The following is an 18,775-nucleotide window of genomic DNA, read 5'->3' on the forward strand; positions in this document are numbered from 1 at the left end:
CCCCTTGAACCGGATGCATCATTCGTGCTTCCGCAGAGCGAGCGTGTTTGCCAGCCCGCCCGCCCGGCTACAGCTATAAAACTGGCAGGAGGCATTCCGGGAGACATTCTTCTTTGCTTTAAAGGTTTCCCTGTCTTTTCTAAGTGGCTCCAAATTAGAGGAAGGCTCCAGACAGGGGCGGGCCTGGGGAGGAGGGGACACCAGGGAGTTTGGGAAAAGACAGACCTCCCCCTAATTGTCTTCAAGATCTCGGTCGTCCCATCTGGTAATTAGGGAGTTGAGAGTGCAAAAGGCAATTTCCTTTGGGGTAAGAGGGAGAAAACAGCTAATTGGCTCTAAGTCTGGTGTCTGCCTGCAATATTAACTACAGGCTGCTCTGGCCTGACCCAGACTCTGGCCCTGATCACTCGGGAGTAGGGACGGGGAAACCCATGGAACCATGCTGCCTTGGGCAGGCCAGAAAGGGCATGCAGTGGCCCCTTCTGGATTCTGAGTGGGGAGAATCATCCTCCAGGAACATGCACTTCCCTGGTACTGGGGCCCTGCCTCCTAGAGCTTATTTGGAGAGTCTCTGGGGTGGGGTGGGGGGTAGGAACTGCCCCTCTGCTCACTCTCTGATTTCATTACTGAGGATGTGATGGGGGGTGGGGATGGGGAGAAGCTAGTATCAGAACCCAGACCTCCTGACCCCCAGCTTGCAGGAGATCCTTCCCATGCACCCACATCTCCTTTCTCAGACCCAAGTGGCTGCAGAGGTGGACAGGGTTGGCCTGGTGACCAGTTACAACCGAGAGAGTTCAGGGGTCCAGCCATGGAAGCATGGGCCTCTCAGTGCAGCATTACACACCCAGAGAATGACGGTGACATGTCTTCCCAGCCAAGGTAGCCACAAGGCTGGTTGGACTGAGCACCAGCTTGGGCTGAGTTATTGCAGGGACTCAACAGCACAGGAGCATCCTAGGGACTGTAGTTCATAGTCAGCTCAACTGAGACATGTGGTTATAAAAGTGAACCTATCCTTGGGCTGCATTAATAGAGGTCTAAGTCCTCAATCCAGGGAGGTGACCATGCCACCTTCCCCTGACCTACACAAACAATAGAAGACCTGAGCTTGTTCCTAGTACTGTGCTTTAGGGAGGGTGCTTTTTGGAGGATAGCAGCATGTAGTCACATGAATCGCGGCTGAGGGGCTAGGGGCTCTCAGCTGGAGAGAAGCAGCTTTAGTGGGGAGCCTCACTGGGACAGCTTTGTCAGTTTACCAGCCAGGACCAGCACTCAGCTCTACAGCTTCCATCTTCCCTCCTCCTGGTGTCTGTAGCCAGGCTCACCACTCCTTTCCAACCTTGGCCCACCGGGAAGAACTTTCCCTCTATGACCGCACTTAAACCCCATCGTTTGGGCTATTAGCTATTGCTATGTAAAGAATCATCCCGAATTACAGTGGTGCGCTCACAGGTTCTGTGGGTCAGAAATTCAAGAAAGGCATAGCGAGGATCGCTTATGTCGGCTTCATAACATCTGAGGCCACAGCTGGGAAGACGTCAAGCTGGGGATGGCTGGCGGCTGGTGCCGGAACCATCCAAGGCTTGACGGCTCCCATGTTTGGCAAATAAGGTGGAAGCCCGGGGCTTCCTGCAAGCTAAGCTCAGAAGTCACAGAGTGACACTTCTATGCCACTCTCTTGGTCAAAGCAGTCACCAAAGCCTACCCAGTGGCAAGGAGAGACCTCATAGACCTTACCTCTCGATGGAATGCGCTGAAGAATTGGCAGGCACATCTACAACTGCCCCTCCCAGCCGGCCTGGGCTTCCGGGAGCTCAGAATGTGGCCTAAGGTCACCGACCCGGTAGGGAGAGGAGCCGGTATTCAGAGCCAGTCTGGAGGGACTCTGTCCCTCAGAAAGTATGTGAGCCCAGGAAGGCTTTCCAGAAAGTTCACCTGGGGCCAGACAGTGTGGCAGGTGGTTACTCTCTCTCCACAGCCGGAAGGCCTGAGTGTAGAAAGGGGCCAGAGCAGAGATGAGAAGCCAGGCCCCCTGGTTCACAAAGAGGCGGGCAGCCCTTATCCCATTGGACAGATTGGGAAACTGAGGCCTGCAGTAGGGAAGGGCGGGTCAGGGTGCCACTGGGAGGCTTACACCCCAACCCCCAGGGGCTTCCTAGGAGCAGAGCAAGGGGAGGTGAATGGGCCCTCCCCAAGACGTGGGGCATCCCGGCACCACATGGTGGCTCAGGCAGTGCCGGGGCTTGGGGCCCTCCCAGGGCCCCGGAGGCTGCCAAACAGGCCCAATTTGCTGTACTAATATGTGCTTTCTGCTGCTTGGAGCTTCCTCACACCCTCTCCTGTGAGCCAAGCCAGAGGCAACAGAACAAACTATAATTATGTCAAGCCACACCCTGCTGCCCTTGCTTAGCAATTAGCCAGGTCGCCCAGCATCCAGAAGCTTCCACCCCAGCCTGGCTTGGGGTGGGGTCAATCAGAAGCTGGGCGGTGGGTGGGCTGCTTTTTAAAGCCCCCCACATACCCTCCCCCAGAAATGAAACTGCAAATGGGGCTTCCTTCCCCAGGCAGCCACCTATGACTCCAGCCAGACCTCAGTCACCCTGTGAGGGAGCTCACCAAGCCAGGAACCACCCCCTTCCATACACACACACACACACACACACACACACACACACACAAGCTGGACCCCCCACGGTGGAGGGGACAGTGGAGAGCAGAGCCTCCCTGGAAGACATCCCTCCGTGCTGCCCAGGCTCATGGGCTGATCTGTAGGGAGCCTGGCAGGACAGCCACTGTCTGAGCATGACTTTGAAATCAGATAGACCTGGGGGCAAGTCCTGCCAGCTGCACCTGCTCTGTGACCTCACACATCACTCAAATTCCCCAAGGTCACCGTGTCTTCACCCGGAACACAGAACGAGTGGCGTTCCCTTTGCAAGTTTTGTCACGAGGCTTAAGAGCATTGTGTCTGGAACGTGACTGGTGCTTATCCTCCGTGGCTACGAACCCTGTCTGGTCATTGGCAGAGGACGTGGCTGTCAGTGACAAGGTCCCTAACTCCCCCCAATTTCAACTGCGCGGCCCAACTCTCCTCGGCCCTAATGTATATGCGGAACATTATGTCACTGAGCCTCCAGAAGGTGAATTCCCGAGGAATGCTGGGTCTGCCTCACCCCGAAGTGAGGCTGCCTGGCTCCCCTCAGTGGGTCCCCCAGTTCCACAAGGAGCCAGGTTCTTTATGCCTTATTCTTGGCCTCTCTCCCTGCCACTTTCAAGGGATGTGGGGTGTCCCGCTTGTGCAGAACTTTGGCTTCTGGAAGGAATGGCAGGAGGGGAGGCCGAGGGTCTCATCAGAACCTTGTTTCAGCCAGGTTTCGGCCCTTCGTCTCTCTCCTGTCTTTGCCCGGGCCCTGGGTTCCCCTCTTGGCCTCTGTCTGATTCCATGCCTCAATCTGACCAGTCCTTTTGACCTAGAATCCCAGGTGTCCAGTGATTCTGAATGTTGCCTCTGCTGCAGGAGACCAAGGCTCCTTGGACATGGCCCACAGTGACCCCCATGTTTCAACCTTCATTCCCACACCTCCAGAGCCAGTCACTGAGGCAGGGACACCATGCACTGCTCCAGGGGGATACTTACATGTACTGCATCCACCTAGAACCTAGACTACAATAGAAATGGTGACCTCTGCAGCTGAGCAGTGCACAACCCAGATGGCTGTACATGGCAAGCCTTCTCCAGGGTGCATATTCTCATCTCCTTCTCTCAACCAAATATGATACATGTCCTGAGGGTGCTGGTCCAGCCACCCAACTGACCTCTCCTGTGGGACTGCTATCCCAGCAGGATGACGCTCTCTGTGAAGTAGAGGAAAGACTCCCTCTCCACTTTCTTCTGGGTTGGTGCTATCCTAGAGTTCTGAATACAGTTCTGGCCGACTTTGTGGGAGAAACAGATACACTGAAGGAGAGTTTGCTGGAACTCGGGAGACATTGTCTGGGTCTGGCTGGGGCTGTGAGTCAGCAGATGGCCCAGCAGAATTTCTCAGACCTCAGGTTTACAGAACTGGATTCATCATGATTATTGCTCATGGGACACCCTCATCATTGGCTCATGCTTGGCATTTTCTTTTTCTTCATTTAAATGAATGATTGATTGATTGATTGATATAATGAACACCCATGAACCCACCATCTGACCCAGTAACTAGAACATCACCAAAAACGTCTATCCTATTCATCTGTCAGAAAACATCCTGAATTTTGTGTTTATCACTCTCTTGCTTATTTTTATTTTATTACATATTCATGTATGCCTACATAATATATTGTTTAGCTTTGTTTATTTTTCTTTTTTCTTTCTTTATTTTTTTAAGTAAGCTCCACACCCAATATGGGGCTCGAACTCACAACCCTGGGATCAAGAGTCACATGCTCTACTGACTGAGCCAGCCAGGCGCCCCTTGCTTTGCTTATTTTTAAACTTTAATATACAAGTACAGCAAAAGTCTTCCGGGACTTGCTTTTTCACTCAACATTATATTACTAAGTATGGGAAATTGAATGACTGGCTCCAATCTTTCTCACCTCACAGGTCAGCACCGTGGGTAGACTATTTCCCTGCCCCGAGACTTCGGGCTTGGCCACGTCATGCTGTAAGGTTTAAAAATTCAAGTCCTGCCTTTTCATCTTTGAGCAGAGTGGTGCTCATCAATCCACAGACTTTTGGCTGAGGCAGGGCTGCCAGCCAAGCTCGGTCTAGATCAGCCGAGATCAACCGAACCCCAGCCAAGCTGTAGATACATGAGAATGAAGGACTGTCACTTTCACCATTGGAGACTTGGGGTGATTTGTTATGCAGCATTATCGTGTCCATAGCTAACCATTACACCGCAATTCATCTGTGTTGTCATATGAAGCTGTATGTGGCTTATTCTCATAAACCATGGTCATGACCATAGCACCATGGTCACCCCTTTGCTGTCATGAACAATGCTGCCTTGGACATTCTTACAAAGGTCTCTTGGTGCACGTGAGCAAGAGTTTCTCTTGGGAATATAGTGAGAAGTAGAAATGCACAGGGTAATGTCAAATGGTTTTTCAAAATGGCTGTATTGCTTTTCAGTCTCACTAGCTGGGTATGAGACTCTGGCGTATGAGCCCCATCCTCTCCAACGCCTAATGCCAGACTCATTCATTCTTGCCCATTCAAGGGGTCTACTTGGTATCTAATGGCATATGGGTGGAATTGTGTTTCCCTGAATAGATATGTTGGGATCCTCCACCGAGCCCCCCTCCCCGACCTCAGATTGTGGTCTTATGAGCCCACACCGTGACCTTGGACTTCTGGCCTCCGGGAGCTGAGAGACAATGACGTAGCATTGTTGAAGTCCTGCAGTTTATTGCACTTTGTTACAGTTGCTCCTGGAAGCTAATACACGCAGCGATCTTAATTCGCAACTATCTGATTACTTCATGGGGTTGGACCTGTCCTCTTGTGTTTGTTGGTCGTTTTTTTAAATCCTTATATAAAATGCCTATTCTGGTCTGTTGGCTATTTTTCTATTGGGTTTGCTTCATATTGACTTACAGGAATTCCTTATTTATTCTCAATATCAGCCTTTGTTGGCATTTTCTCCATTTACAGCTTGTGTTTTTATTTTCTTTAGAATGTCTTGTTTATGGGGGTGCCCAGGTGGCTCAGTCGGTTGAGAATCTGGCTTTTGATTTTGGCTCAGGTCATGATCTCAAGGTCATGGGATGGAGCCCCGCGTCAGGCTCTGCACTGTGCGGAGTCTGCTTGTCCCTCTCTCTCTGCTCCTCCCCCCACCCCCTCTCTCAAATAAATAAATAAAATAAAATCTAAATAAAAAAATAGAATATCTTCTTATGAATAAAAGTTCTCCATTTTAATGTAACTAAATTTCTCCATCCTTTCTCTGAGGACTGATGTGCCTTCTTTATCAACAGCAACTAACACCAACAACAGTTGGCACTACATTTTCTCTAATGGGGATAAGTTACATTATGTCAAATTCACACGCTAACATACTGCATTGCAGTTATAATCATATTTCAGGTGCATATTATGATATCAAAAGACAATCACATTATAATAAGTAAAAATAGCAAGTGACAAAATATCACACAGGAATTCTATTTCGGTGTGTGGCTGGAGGCACTGAAACCTGCCCACCTTTCAATAGGCCCAGACTCAGAATAAAAAGCAAATGATTCGAGTTGGGTCCATCCCTGCAGGGAAGAGAAGAGAGCCCTTTACTGCTGGGGCAGGTTTATTGTGATCAAGCCGGGCTCCCGCCGGCCAATCCACCCCTCCGAAGGGAGCAAAGCCAAAGCCACACTGCCAAGGGTAGTATATTCACCTTGATTTGAAATTGGCCTGTGTTCTTCTGAGAAAGAAATCATGAAAACAATGCCTGCTTTGGCAAGATGTGCGTCGCTCTTGTCCTTCTGAGGACGATCGTGTAGCTCCCTCCAGCCGGGCCCAGGCGCCCACGTTCATCCCAAACAAGGCACCAGAATGGGGGGGGGGGGGGGTGGGGTGCAGATAGGGAGGGTCAGAAGTGCTCTATCAGGGAAGTTTAGGAGCAACATTCTGTTGGAAGGAAGGACTTGAATTAAAGTTAAAATTCATAGAGGGGCGCCTGGCTGGCTCGGTCGGTAGAGCATGGGACTCTTGACCTCAGGGTCCTGAGTTCAAGCCCCACATTGAACTTGGAGACTACTTAAAAAAAAAAAGTTAAATTCATTAACAAATGCCCTGATTACCTACACTGTCTGTTTCAGCGGGCGGGGGCGGAGCGGAGGGCAGGGCAAGGGGCGGGGCGGGGGGCTCTTGTGGAGACTGGTGGGAGACCTAAAATCCCCTAAAGCCACCACTTGTGCCTTGTCTGGTCTAGAGCCAGAGGGTGAGAATTTCTTTCGCCGGAGGGGAGGGGAGGAGTATCCAGGACAGGAAGGCAAGGCCCGGGATGCATCAGACAGAGGGATCGCATGGGGAGTGGGGAACAGGGAGAGGGTGGGGGGAGGGCCCTTCCCCTAAGGAGGATGCCTCCCTACAGATGATGAACTGCAGAGTTTCATGTGTTCCAAGTTTTCTTCCTCCACACTGTCCTGCCATCCAAAATCCCAACCTCGGGGGAAAGCGGGGAGGGCCCTCTGGCCTGGACGTCCTACCTCCCCATCTACCTGCCTGGGGGACCGTGATAGTTAATTTTGTGTGTCATCTGGACTAGGCCATGGTGCCCAGATACTTGGTGAAATATTATTCTGGATGTTTCTGTGAATGCGTATTTTAGATGGGATCAGATCCGTGGACTTTGGGTAAAGCAGATGCCCTCCATAATGTGGGTGGGCCTCATCCAATCAGTTGAAGGCCTTAATAGAACAAAAACTTACCTCCCCTCAGCAAGAAAGAATTCTGCCATCAGATTGCCCTTGGAATCAGACTGTAACTTTCCCCTGGGTCTCTAGCTGCCGGCCTACCCTGCAGATTTTGGGACTTAATAGCATCCACAATTACATGGGCCCATTCCTTAAAATAAATCTGTCTCTCTGTCTCTGTCTCTCTCTCTGTAGGAGGAAAAGCTGCAGGAATCAGGTGAGCCTGGGCTGGCTTGGGGCAGAGGGAGAAGTTAGGTTTTACTCCACCTAGAGAGGGATACAAGGTAGTGAGCTCCCCCATTGCTCCCAGAAGCAACCAGGGGAGGAAATGTTAAAACCTGGCATATAATAAGTGCTTAATTAATATCGTCAGATGAATGGTGAGTGAATAAAGGTTGTGGAGGGGTCTCCAGCCCTGTGGGATCAGAGCAGGGGGTGGGGGTCGTGTGCGTACAAGACTGAACTCTCAAAGACAAAGACAGACAAGGGCTTTCCCTCTCTCCCTGCCCCACCTCAGACCCCAGGCACATTGGGGTTTGTAGGGAAGCCTCCCAAGGTCATGATCCTGCTCCTACCCGACCCTGGGGCACAGAGATGCAACCGACGCATTACATTGACCTCAGGGTACTCACACTGTGGGGAGCCTGCAAGGCGCCCCGAAGTACCAGGGACACTGTTTGAAGTCCCGGCACCTTCTAAGGATTGAGTTTAACAAGCTGGGTGCTACGGGCACCTGGATGAAAGACGTTATATAAAAACAGGAGATAATTACCAATTAAAGCCATTTTCTTAGAAACAGGAAGGTCCCATTTGCCAAGAGTGAACAGTGGGGGCAGGCCCTGCCCGGGCGGAGGACTCGACGGCTGGGAGAGTCATTCTGGGTGGGCTCAGAAGCCAGTGTGAGTCAGAGCACGGGGTCAAGTGGGGCCAGAGCTCCTTCCCCCTGAACCCTGCAGGTAAGAAGTCAGCAGAGATGCAGCAGCAGGGCCCCCCAGGACCTCCACCCTGCTGCCCTCCACCCTGCCCAGCAAGAGTGAAAGAAGGACTGCACCAAGCCCAAATGGTGGGGCTGCTCCCTCTCATTCAGGGGCACCCCGACATCCTCTGCAGGATGTGACAGACAGGGGGAAGCTGGCCCTGTGCCTCCTGTTTCTTCATGTCACAAATATCTATTGAGCCCATCCTGTGTGATGCTGGGTGCTCGGGTTATAGCAGTAGACAAGAGACACGCGTGCCTGCCATCCCAGGGCTAACGGTCCAGCAGCCAAGCCTCACTGGTGCATACGATGGACCAGGTACTATGTCCAGGGCTTTAGCTGGGCTGGCCCAACTAACCTTCACCTCAACCCTAGAAAGTTACGGCCCCATTTACAAAGGAGGCTAAGTGACTTCCCCAGATCACCCAGCTAGTAAACCAGATGCCCCAGGCTGGGAGCTCATAACCACTGCAGGGCAGTGCCTGCCCGGAGTCCCTGCCCTGCCTGCAGCTGGAGGCTCTCCAGCCCTCAAGGGGCCCGCGTCCTGCAGACTCCCAGCCTCCAGGTGGACCCGGACCACTCCCCAGCCCACACTTCTCTCCCGGAAACCCCTCAAAGCCAGAATGAGAAGTCAGGCTCTTCCTCCGCAAGCCCAGGCTGGCCATATCCCCATCACTGAGAACCATCCTTTCAACCTTCCAACCCAGCGAGCTGGGACCAGCTCCGGCCCCTCGTACCCCCTGCTCTCTGCCTTCCGTTCACACACAGACGGTATGGGCTACGTGTCTCTCTTTTTTTTTCTTCAAATTCTTATTTCAATTCTAGTTAGTTAGCATACAGTGCAATATTAGTTTCAGGAGTGGAATTCGGTGATTCATCACTTACATAAAACACCCAGTGCTCCTCACAACAAGTGCCCTCCTTGATCCCCATTCCCCATCCAGCCCCCCCCCCCCCCACCTCCCTCCATCAACCCTCAGTTTATTCTCTATCATTAAGAGTCTCTTGGGGTGCTTGGGTGGCTCAGTCATTGGGTGTGATCCCAGGGTCCTGGGATCGAGCCCCGCATCAGGCTCCCTGCTCCGCAGGAAGCCTGCTTCTCCCTCTCCCACTCCCCCTGCTTGTGTTCCCTCTCGCTGTGTCTCTCTCTGTCAAATAAATAAATAAAATCTTAAAAAAAAAAAAAGAGTCTCTTATGGTTTCCCCCTCTCTTTTTTTCCCCCTTCCCATATGTTCATCTGTTTTGTTTCTTAAATTTCACATGAGTGTAATCATATGGTATTTGTCTTTCTCTGACTGACTTATTTTGCTTAGCATAATACTCTCTAGCTCCATCCATGTTGCAAATAGCAAGATTTTATTCTTTTTGATGGCTGAGTAATATTCCATTATATATATATATATATATATATATATATATATATATACACACACACACCACCTCTTTAGAGGCTTCACATCTTGGAAGAGCCAGTTGGAACCTAGAGCCAGGACCTGCAACCCAGAGCAGAACCAAGAAGAGACTCGGCTCTATTTACCACCTGCCATGGTGACCTGGTGACCTGGTTACCACTAGCTGCTGGTTAATTCCTGCTTCCCTGCCCAGTGGGAAAGTTCTCTGTAAACTATAAAGTCCCTAACAATGGACGTGGGTATTAAAACATTCAAGTCAAGGAGCACCTGGGTGGCTCAGTCGGTGAAGCCTCTGCCTTTGGCTCAGGTCATGATCCCAGGGTTCTTGGATCAAGCCCCGCATCGGGCTCCCTGCTCAGCCGGAAGTCTGCTTCTCTCTCTCCTTCTGCCCCTCCCTCCTGCTCATGCTCTCTCTCTCTCTCTCTCAAATAAATAAATGAAATCTTAAAAAGAAAAACCCACACACTCGAGTCAAATGTATAGGCATAGTAAAGTTTCCCAAAGTCACATGGCACGTGGAGATGGTTGTAGTCAACATTTCACAAAGGAAGTGACCTACTGCGTCTGGCACCTATTATGTGCAGGCTGCCATGCTGAGTGGATCTCAGCTCTTAGCTATGACTGCCCCCACCTTACAGGTGAGGAACTTGACCTTCAGCAATAGGAGTGCTGCAGTGGTGAGAGACAGCTACATCAGAGATCAGCTCTTTCTTCGATGCCTCCTGAATTAGCTTTCTATTGCTGCATAAAACATAACCATGGATTTAGTGACTCAACACACATGTTTCCATGGGACAGAAGTCTGGGCAGCTGAGTTACCTGCTCAGCATCTCCTAGTCAAGCTATCAGCCGGGCTGTGCTCTCATCTGAAGGTTTGATCAGGGAAGAGTCTGCTCCCAAGTGTATTCAGGTGGCTGCAGAATTCATCCCATTTCTGTGACTGTGTGACTGAGGGCTTTGTGTGGCTGACCGCTGGCTGTTGCCTCAGGTCCTAGAGACCCCTGCAGTCCCTTGCCCTGTGGCCTCCCCCAACACAGCCATTTACTGCATCAGGCCAGCAATGAGAGTCTCTCCCCAGCCTGCCAAGATGGGGTCTTACATAACGTAACAATCATGGGAGTGACATTCCATCCTTTTGGCCATATTTCTTGGTTAGAAGCAAGTCACAGGTCCCCCCACACTCAAAGGGTAAGGATTATACAAAAGCACAAACAACAGGAGGCAGAACTCATTGGATGTCACCTTAGGGTCTATGACTGATATGCCCCAGGAGGGGTGAAGGGCACACCCAAGCCCAGTGGGGTCGTCCTAGGCCAGGCTTCCAGAAGCAGACACCGAGACCAAGTTTGTGATGCAAGAGGCTTATTAAGGATCATGTCTATGAAGGGAGGGGGAAAAAGCAGGATTGGGCAGGTCTGACAAATCCTCGGCCATTCCGACAGGACGTGCTGCAGCAAAGGAGGGCCAACTGAAGTCTCCCACGTGGGGCCGAGGTGGCCAGACCTTAGTCCCTTGCCTCGCTTGGTCTCCAGATGTGGATTGTCCCAGGAGACCGTGAGCTTAGGAGGGCAGACCCCGATGGCAGCACATTCTCCCTCGTGCAGGATTGGGAGGCGCCCCTCCAGCTGGGCCCCAGGAACCTTCCAGAGAGACTCTCTATCCACTAAAGGCAGAGCTGTTTTTGCTTTTGGAGCTCATCTGTTTCTAAGAAATGCTGCTCTTCTTGGAAGAGCACTAGGTAATGTCCAGTTTCCCGGCCCCCACCCCAATACACACACCTCCCCCCAGCAACTTCCCCCAAGTGAGACTACATTCAGAGCTGGAGACTTTAAAGACGCAAGGAAGGTTAAACGGGGTCATAAGGGTGGGGCCCCAATCCAGTTGGACTGGTGTCCTTAAGAGAGGAACAGGCTCCCGAAGCGAACCCACAGAGGAAAGGCCACGTCAGGACACAGGGAGAAGGCAGCCATCTGCAAGCCAAGGGCAGGCCTCAGGAGACGCCAACCCTGCTCACACCTTGCCTTGGACTTCCAGCCTCCAAAACTGTGAGCGATAATGTCCTGTTGTCTAAGCCCCCCACTCAGGGGGTCTTTGTTATGGCGGCCCCGAGCAGACAAACACAGGACCCAAGGGAGGCAAAATGTCTGGTGAGGAGCAGGCCCTCAGCCCCATCCCTGGGAGCCTGAATGGGAAGTGACCAACAGCTCTGGTGAACGGCTGGTCCTGAGAGGCCCCGGGTGCGGAGTAAGGAGTGGGGAGAAGAGAGGGGGTCTGAGGCCAGGTCGCCCCTGGTTGTGACAGGGCTGAAAGCACCCCTCCTCTCTTTCTCTTCCTCAGGTCTCAGTTTCCCGGCCACAGGACCAGGGGAAGGGACCAGAAGTTCACAGAGGCCCTTCGAGCTCTCACTTGTGGTGGCAGAATCCAGCCTGAAGCTTGGCCTGTGGCTCAGAGAAAGCTCCTCAGATGAGAATCCAAAAAAGTAAGAGCTTGTTATCAGGCCTTTGATGTACACCCAGGCAGGAAGTGACCGGGGGTGTGTGTGCATTGGGGTGGGGGCTGGGAACATGGGCATTTCCAAGTGTTCTTCCAAGAAAAGCACATCACATGTCCTGATCTCAAGCTATATTACAAAGCTATAGTAATCAAAACAGGATGGTACCGGCATAAAAACAGACACATAAACCAATGGGACAGAATTGCGAGCCCCCCAAAACGAATAATCAACAACATAAAAAGACAACCTACAGAATAGGAAAAAAAAAAAAACATTTGCTAATCATAAGTCTGATAAGGGGTTAATACCCAAAATATATAAAGAACTCCTACAACTCAATAACGAAAAGACAACAAACGATCCAATTAAAAAATGCACAAAGGACCCAAAGAGACATTTTTCCTAAGATCTGTAAAAGGCCAACAAGTTGGTGAGAAGGTGCTCAGCAGCTCTGATCATCAGGAAATGCAAATCAAAACCACAACGAGATCTCACCTCACCCCGGCCTCAAAAAGACAAGGAATCAGAAGCACCAGCCAGGAGGTGGAGGAAAGGGGGCTCTTGCTCACTGCTGGTGGGAGTGTAAGTGGGTGCAGCTGCTGTGGAAAACAGGAGAGCAGTTCCTCCGAAAATTAAACATAGAAATACCATATGATCCAGGGGCGCCTGGGTGGCTCAGTTGGTTAAGCGACTGCCTTCGGCTCAGGTCATGATCCTGGAGTCCCTGGATCGAGTCCCGCATCGGGCTCCCTGCTCGGCAGGGCGTCTGCTTCTCCCTCTGACCCTCCTCCCTCTCATGCTCTCTGTCTCTCATTCTCTCTGTCTCAAATAAATAAATAAAATCTTTAAAAAAAAAAAAAAAAGAAATACCATATGATCCAGCAATCCCACTTCTGGGAATATATCCGAAGGCAATGAAAACACGATGTCGGAGAAATATCTGTACCCATATGTTCGTAGCAGCATTATTTACAATAGCCAAGGCCGGCAACAACCGGAGTGTCCACCAACAGATGAGTTAAGAAAATGTGGTGTATATAAATCCATAGGCAATGGAATATTATTCAGCAATTTAAAAAAAAAAAGAAAGAAAAGGAAAGGAAATCCTGATGTTTGTGACCACATGGATGGACCTTGAGGGCATCGTGCTAAGTGAAGTAAGTCAGACAGAGAAAGACAAATACCATACGATCTCTCTTATATGCGGAATCTGAAATAAAAACAAAACCCCCAAAAACCAAACTCGTAGAAAAAGAGAGCAGAAAAAAAAAGAAAAAGAAAGAAAGAAAAAGATCAGATTTGTGGTTACCAGAGGCACTTTATTATAGGCCAGTTATATGTCAATAAAGCTGGTTTGAAAAAAAATAAATCCTGGGGGAGGGAAGGGTGGTCTCACCTGGGGCCAGGGTCCCCCCACCCTCACCCCAGCCAGAGCCTGGGCCTAGGAGGTTTCTCCAGTAGTTGACTTTCTCCCTTCCATTCTCTGGCTCCATTTCGGCTTTAGGTAAACTGCCTTGGCCTCCCAGGGCTGCAGGGAAGGCAGCAGAAAGAACTGTGAGGGAGGGTGACCAACCATCCCAGCTCCCCCAGACCAAGGGGTTTCCCAGGATGGGCTTAAGGAGCTGGTGGCCCACTGTGGCTGGGTGGGCTGGCTTAAGGACTTGCTGGCCAAGGCCCACAGGGTGGGCACAGGGAGGCCATAGGAGTCCCTGCTGCAGCTGGAGGTGGGCACGCTTCGGGAAGCGGCCTCCCCAGGGAAGTCTCCTAAGCACCTCGGAGAAGCTCTCTCCCCTCCCTTTGCTGGAGCCCTCTTCCTCCGCCTGCTCCCCGACAGGACCGAAGCCTCGAAGCCTCGGGAACACTGAAGTCACCCTGCTGGGAAATGGCGGGGTTGGGATTCCAGCCCAAGCAGCCACACTGGTAGGCCCTGCACTCCCTGCCTCTCTATCTGACTGTGACTGAAATCAGGCAACAGGCAGCTTCGTCACCCACCCGCTTAGTCACCTGCCACTCCTCTGGGGACCAGCTTTGGCCCTCTGAGCTGGGGGGCTCTGGAGGAATTCCACACCCCTCTTGCCTCAGGAAGCCCCACTCTAATGGGCAAGATCCCGTGCCTCCCAGCAGCTGCGAGAGAGGCCAGGCCAGGGTTGCACCAATGCCCATTCTGCTCTCCTTCCCTCCTACAGAACCCTGACTCCGTGCCTAGCCAAGATGTCACATTTCTCTGTCTCTCTTGAAGACAGAGATAAGCATGTGACAAAATTCTTGCCCAAGACAGGTGAAAGGCATTGAGTGCTATTTCTAGGAAAGTGCCTTTGGAGGGAGGCACGGACTCAGATGCACTTCCCCCTTCCCTCTTTGTGCCACCGAGGATGTAGACGTGATGGCTGGAGCAGTAGCAGCTATCTCAAGGCCAGGAGGGGACTCTGATGATGGAAGGCACATGGTAAGGATGGTGAAGAGGACAGAAGGAACCAGGTACATTAAGAACATCGTGGAGTTCCAGCACTAGCCATGAACCTCCTGTTTGTTACATGCTAAACCGCTAGTTTGTGTAAGCTGCATTTGGAAGACAGGCTCTGTTACTCTGTTACTGCAAACATGGTCCCTAACTGGTACAAAATGCTTTTTGGAAAAGGTAATGCCGGAGCTTCATGTTAAAGGAAGCAGGTCAGGGGCAGACTGAGCCCAGCTAACACCAGCACCTTTCCGGCCGCAAAAGAGCTTTTGGCCCGTTGTCCCTGGACATCCTCATGAGGTCCCCTGAGTGGGAAACAGGGCAGGGGTTCCCATCCCTTCATGGGCCTGAGGAACCCAGGCCTCCTGCCTCCACCCAGCTCTCTCGCCACCCTGCTGCTCCAGGCCCAGCCTCGCCCCTACGCCACCTGTCCCTGCCCTGTGGAGACCAATGCGCAGCCGCAAGCCCGCGCCCGCTCTGAGCCCTGGAGGAGTCAGGCCCTGCTTCGCGGCAAGCGTGTTTCCACAGCCTTGTTTACAGTTGTTGAACTACTTTTCGTCAAATTAATTAAATACATGCTAAATCCTCTCTGATTTGTTGTGCGATAAATTAAGGATGCTGAGATTGTGAAATGCACAACAAAACCTGTTTATTCTGATAAAAGCCCACATGACGGCCCGAGTCAAACGTCAGACAGGCCGGAATCTGTTTCTGCCATGGTTTCATCGGAGCGGGGCTCCTCAGTGGCCAGGGTCCCCTCGGCTCCTCATGGCTACCCGAAATGGCAACTCGAGGCACAGAGGGAGGGGACAGGCCCCAGGTCACAGGAGAAGACGATGCACGGGGGCCAGGACTGCAGAATATAGAGTCTTTCCTCAGCATCTCCCAAAGGGCATCCCTCTGCTCCCCAGGGGCCGGTGCATGTGGGAATAGTAACAGCTCACATAGGCGCCACTATGCACACAGGATCCTCTTCTAGCTCTGGCTTCCCATCCCAGGCACAGCTTTGGCAGAACCAGTCACCACAGGCCAGACCCACACACAGAAACCCTCTAGGGTCCAGGACACAGCCCCCCCCCCCCCATGCTAGAGTCCTAGAGTCTGCCTCTCTCTCTCCCCGCTCTGGGCAAAGTGTGCCCCGTGGGTCCATGTGAACATGGCAGGTCCCTTTGAGAGTCCCCTTCACACATCCCCTTCCCTGCAGCTGCCTGGGAGAAAGAGGGCACAGGCATTCCAGCCAGAGAAACTGAGGCACGGAGAACTCGCATCCATCAACCAGTGGCCCAAACCCGCACTTTCCCAAGCACATGGATATACAGATTCAAAGCGACTCCACAGCACTGCCCACGTGGGTCACTCGGCACACCCCCAGCTATGTTTTGTTATTCCCATTTTGTGGATGAGGTAACAGGCCCGGAGAAGAAAAGGCACTTGCCCGGCTCCCCTCGAGGAAGGATGGAGAGCTAAGTTCAGACTCAGAAGAGCCTTAGCTGCCGGTGCCCAAAGCCCAGCTCCCCACACCAGTGCACCCTGGTCACCACCCTCACTCAGCCCAACCCTGTGCTCTGGGCGTCTTGGGGCTGCTGTCGGTGGGGAAGAAGATGAGAACAAACTGGGGGAGCTCCAGGCTGGCCCCTCCTGCCAGGGGGGGTGCTGCCAAAGGAACACGTGAGCAGAGGGGATGCTGAAGCTGAGGTTTTGAGGGATGAGTTGAAGTTTTCCAGACAGAGATGGGAGGCTGCGGGGTGGAGTGGTGAGGGGGATTCGGATGGCCTTTCTGTAGGACACTGCTTTTGCCTCTCATTTTTTTCCAGAAAGATCACTGGTGGGGAGTGGGGGGAGCGTGGTGGGGAGAGATCTAGTGTGGTTGGCATAGGACCCAGGACAAGGAAATGGCAGGGACTTATCTGTGAAGGTGGGGAAGGCCAGGCCCTGCAGGGGGCCCTGAACCGCATAGAGCGGCCTTGGTCCCTTGTGCATGACTGAGAGCCGCAGAGAGATCTGGGGCAGAAATGTGAGGCCAACACGGGCCACAGCCACAGAGCTGGACCAGAGCTAGAACACCGAGTCTCGGATAAATTGTGCAGATAAGAGGTGAGAGAGGACCGGATGGGGCGAGCCTTAGCTGGGAGGGCATTGACTGAGGGTCAGTAATGGGCTAGAGCCAACAGGATGTGGCCTGTGAGCGAGCAGAGGAGGGAGGGAGGCAGGCATCGGGCTGCCCCCCACTTGCTCTGATGTGGATAACAGGGTGCCTATGGTTTGGGCTCAATCAGGGAAGCAGAACCACCGTGAGTTTTATAGCGCAGGCATTAGCCTAAACTCCCCTGGGGAAGGGCTGGGACGTGAAGGTCCGAAGAAAGCAGTTTTACGGAAACCGGAGGGAAGGTCCCCAGCCCTCCAGAGGCAGAAGTACAGGTGGGGCTTGTGGAGAAATCTAGAAGTCAGGCAGGTGGGGCTGCTGGAGTGGGAGGCTGGGGCCATGCAGACATTGACGGAAGTCTAGGGAAGGCTGCCTGGTCTTTGTCGCCTCCCCCGCTGTGAGATCACAGCCAGGCATCTGGTGGAAGTACTGGGTCCCCGGGTCCCCGTGGGTCAGCGGGGCCGGCAGTCTGGAGGAAGAGCCGGCCGTGGATCAGAAAGAGGACACGCAGAAGAAGGAGTGAGGACAAAGTGGCACGTGCTGACACCTCCGCGCATCTGTCCCTCCCATCTCCAGCCACGGGGTCCCCCGCTCCCCAGCACAGATTCACCTTTGGGCTAATGCTAACTCATGGACCCATTGAGGGGAGGGGATTCTAGGAAGCAAGTTTCCTGCCAGGCCACTTGACTCTGCACAAACCAGGGAGGTTTGTGGAGGGAAGACAGAGCCACTTGCTGAGACCAGGCACCCGGCGGGGGCAGGTACAAGGCCAGGGGGGCGGTTTGTGTATGTTGTTCACTGCTCAAGTGCGCTTGGCGAAGGCATCGGTGGGAGCCGCAGCCCTGACCCTGGCCTGAAGCCGCTTCTACCTGGAGAAAGGGCCTAGGCCCCGGAGGGCAGGGCTAGGCCCAAGGGAATGGTGCTAGAGCGGAGAGAGGCCAGCCTACTCAGAGGGAGAATTTGGCTGTAGGCAGAGCTATTTCAGAGAGAACAAGCTGCCTTTGGAGGTGAGGAGCTCATGATCACTGGAGAAGTGCAAGCAGGGCTGGACAGATGCTTGGTGGGTTTGGTCCAGGGGATGTCATGAGCATCGGGCGGCTGTTCGGCTACCTGCCCCTCCCGGGGCCATGAGTCAATAAGAAGAGAGGGCCTCTGAGCATGGGAGGTGGGGTTCCCCCTAGCCCTCCCCCACCCTTCTCCCTGCTCACTTCTTTTTGGAACCAGCTTGGGTATTTAGAAGATTAATTTCATGTTTGTGCAAAGCAGGGGATTAGGAGGGGAGGAGAGTGAAGTTCTCTGTAGGTTGTTAAGGAAACATCATCTAAAAAAAGACTCTGGCAAAATTGCTGTGGATGGATACCAGTTACAGCTGAATGCGCCACTTACCTCCAACAACCCAGGGCTTTTAGCTGGTAACTTGCTGTCGTTCCCTGCAGTTCTCGAAACCCTTGTGTTCTGGGACATTAAAAGACAGAGCATGGTGGGGGTGCCTCCTCCCTCAGAGCAGGAATCTGGGGGGGCGTCCTACCACCACCCCTGTCCAGCCAGGGTCCGGCTCCAGACCTCACAGAGAATTCGGCCATGGGGATTCCCGGCTCGTCTCCTGCATTACTTCTCAGCGCACCTGGGGGCTCAGAGAGGGCACAGCTCACCCCAGCACACACAGCAGGGGCTGACTCTGGTCCAAAGCTGCAAAGCTCCTGCTCTGAGCTGCCACTTACACAAGGGTTGGAGGTGGGGTTGCTGGACCACGGCCAGCCTTTCCCTGGGCCTCAGGGACACAGCCCCTGCCACCTGCCTCCGATTTTTTTTTTTTTTCCCGGCAACAGCTTTATTGAGCTATAATTCACGTACCACACAATTCACCCACTTCAAGCGTACAACTC

At 52.6% G+C, this 18,775-nt stretch overlaps 1 protein-coding gene across 1 annotated transcript in view; it reads right to left on the reverse strand.

The window, feature by feature from the left end:
- The window catches only part of MYL10 (myosin light chain 10), a 32,240-nt gene extending 13,915 nt beyond the window's left edge, over window positions 1–18,325 (reverse strand). The window contains exon 1 of the mRNA XM_032431182.1: window positions 18,276–18,325. The gene's annotated coding sequence lies outside the window, so the exon portion shown is untranslated. The remainder of the gene's footprint in view (window positions 1–18,275) is intronic.
- Between the last annotated feature and the right edge of the window lie 450 nt (window positions 18,326–18,775).

Source organism: Phoca vitulina, unplaced genomic scaffold, assembly GCF_004348235.1.
Source record: "Phoca vitulina isolate PV1807 unplaced genomic scaffold, GSC_HSeal_1.0 scaffold45, whole genome shotgun sequence".
In the NCBI taxonomy this organism is placed as follows: Eukaryota; Metazoa; Chordata; class Mammalia; order Carnivora; family Phocidae; genus Phoca; species Phoca vitulina.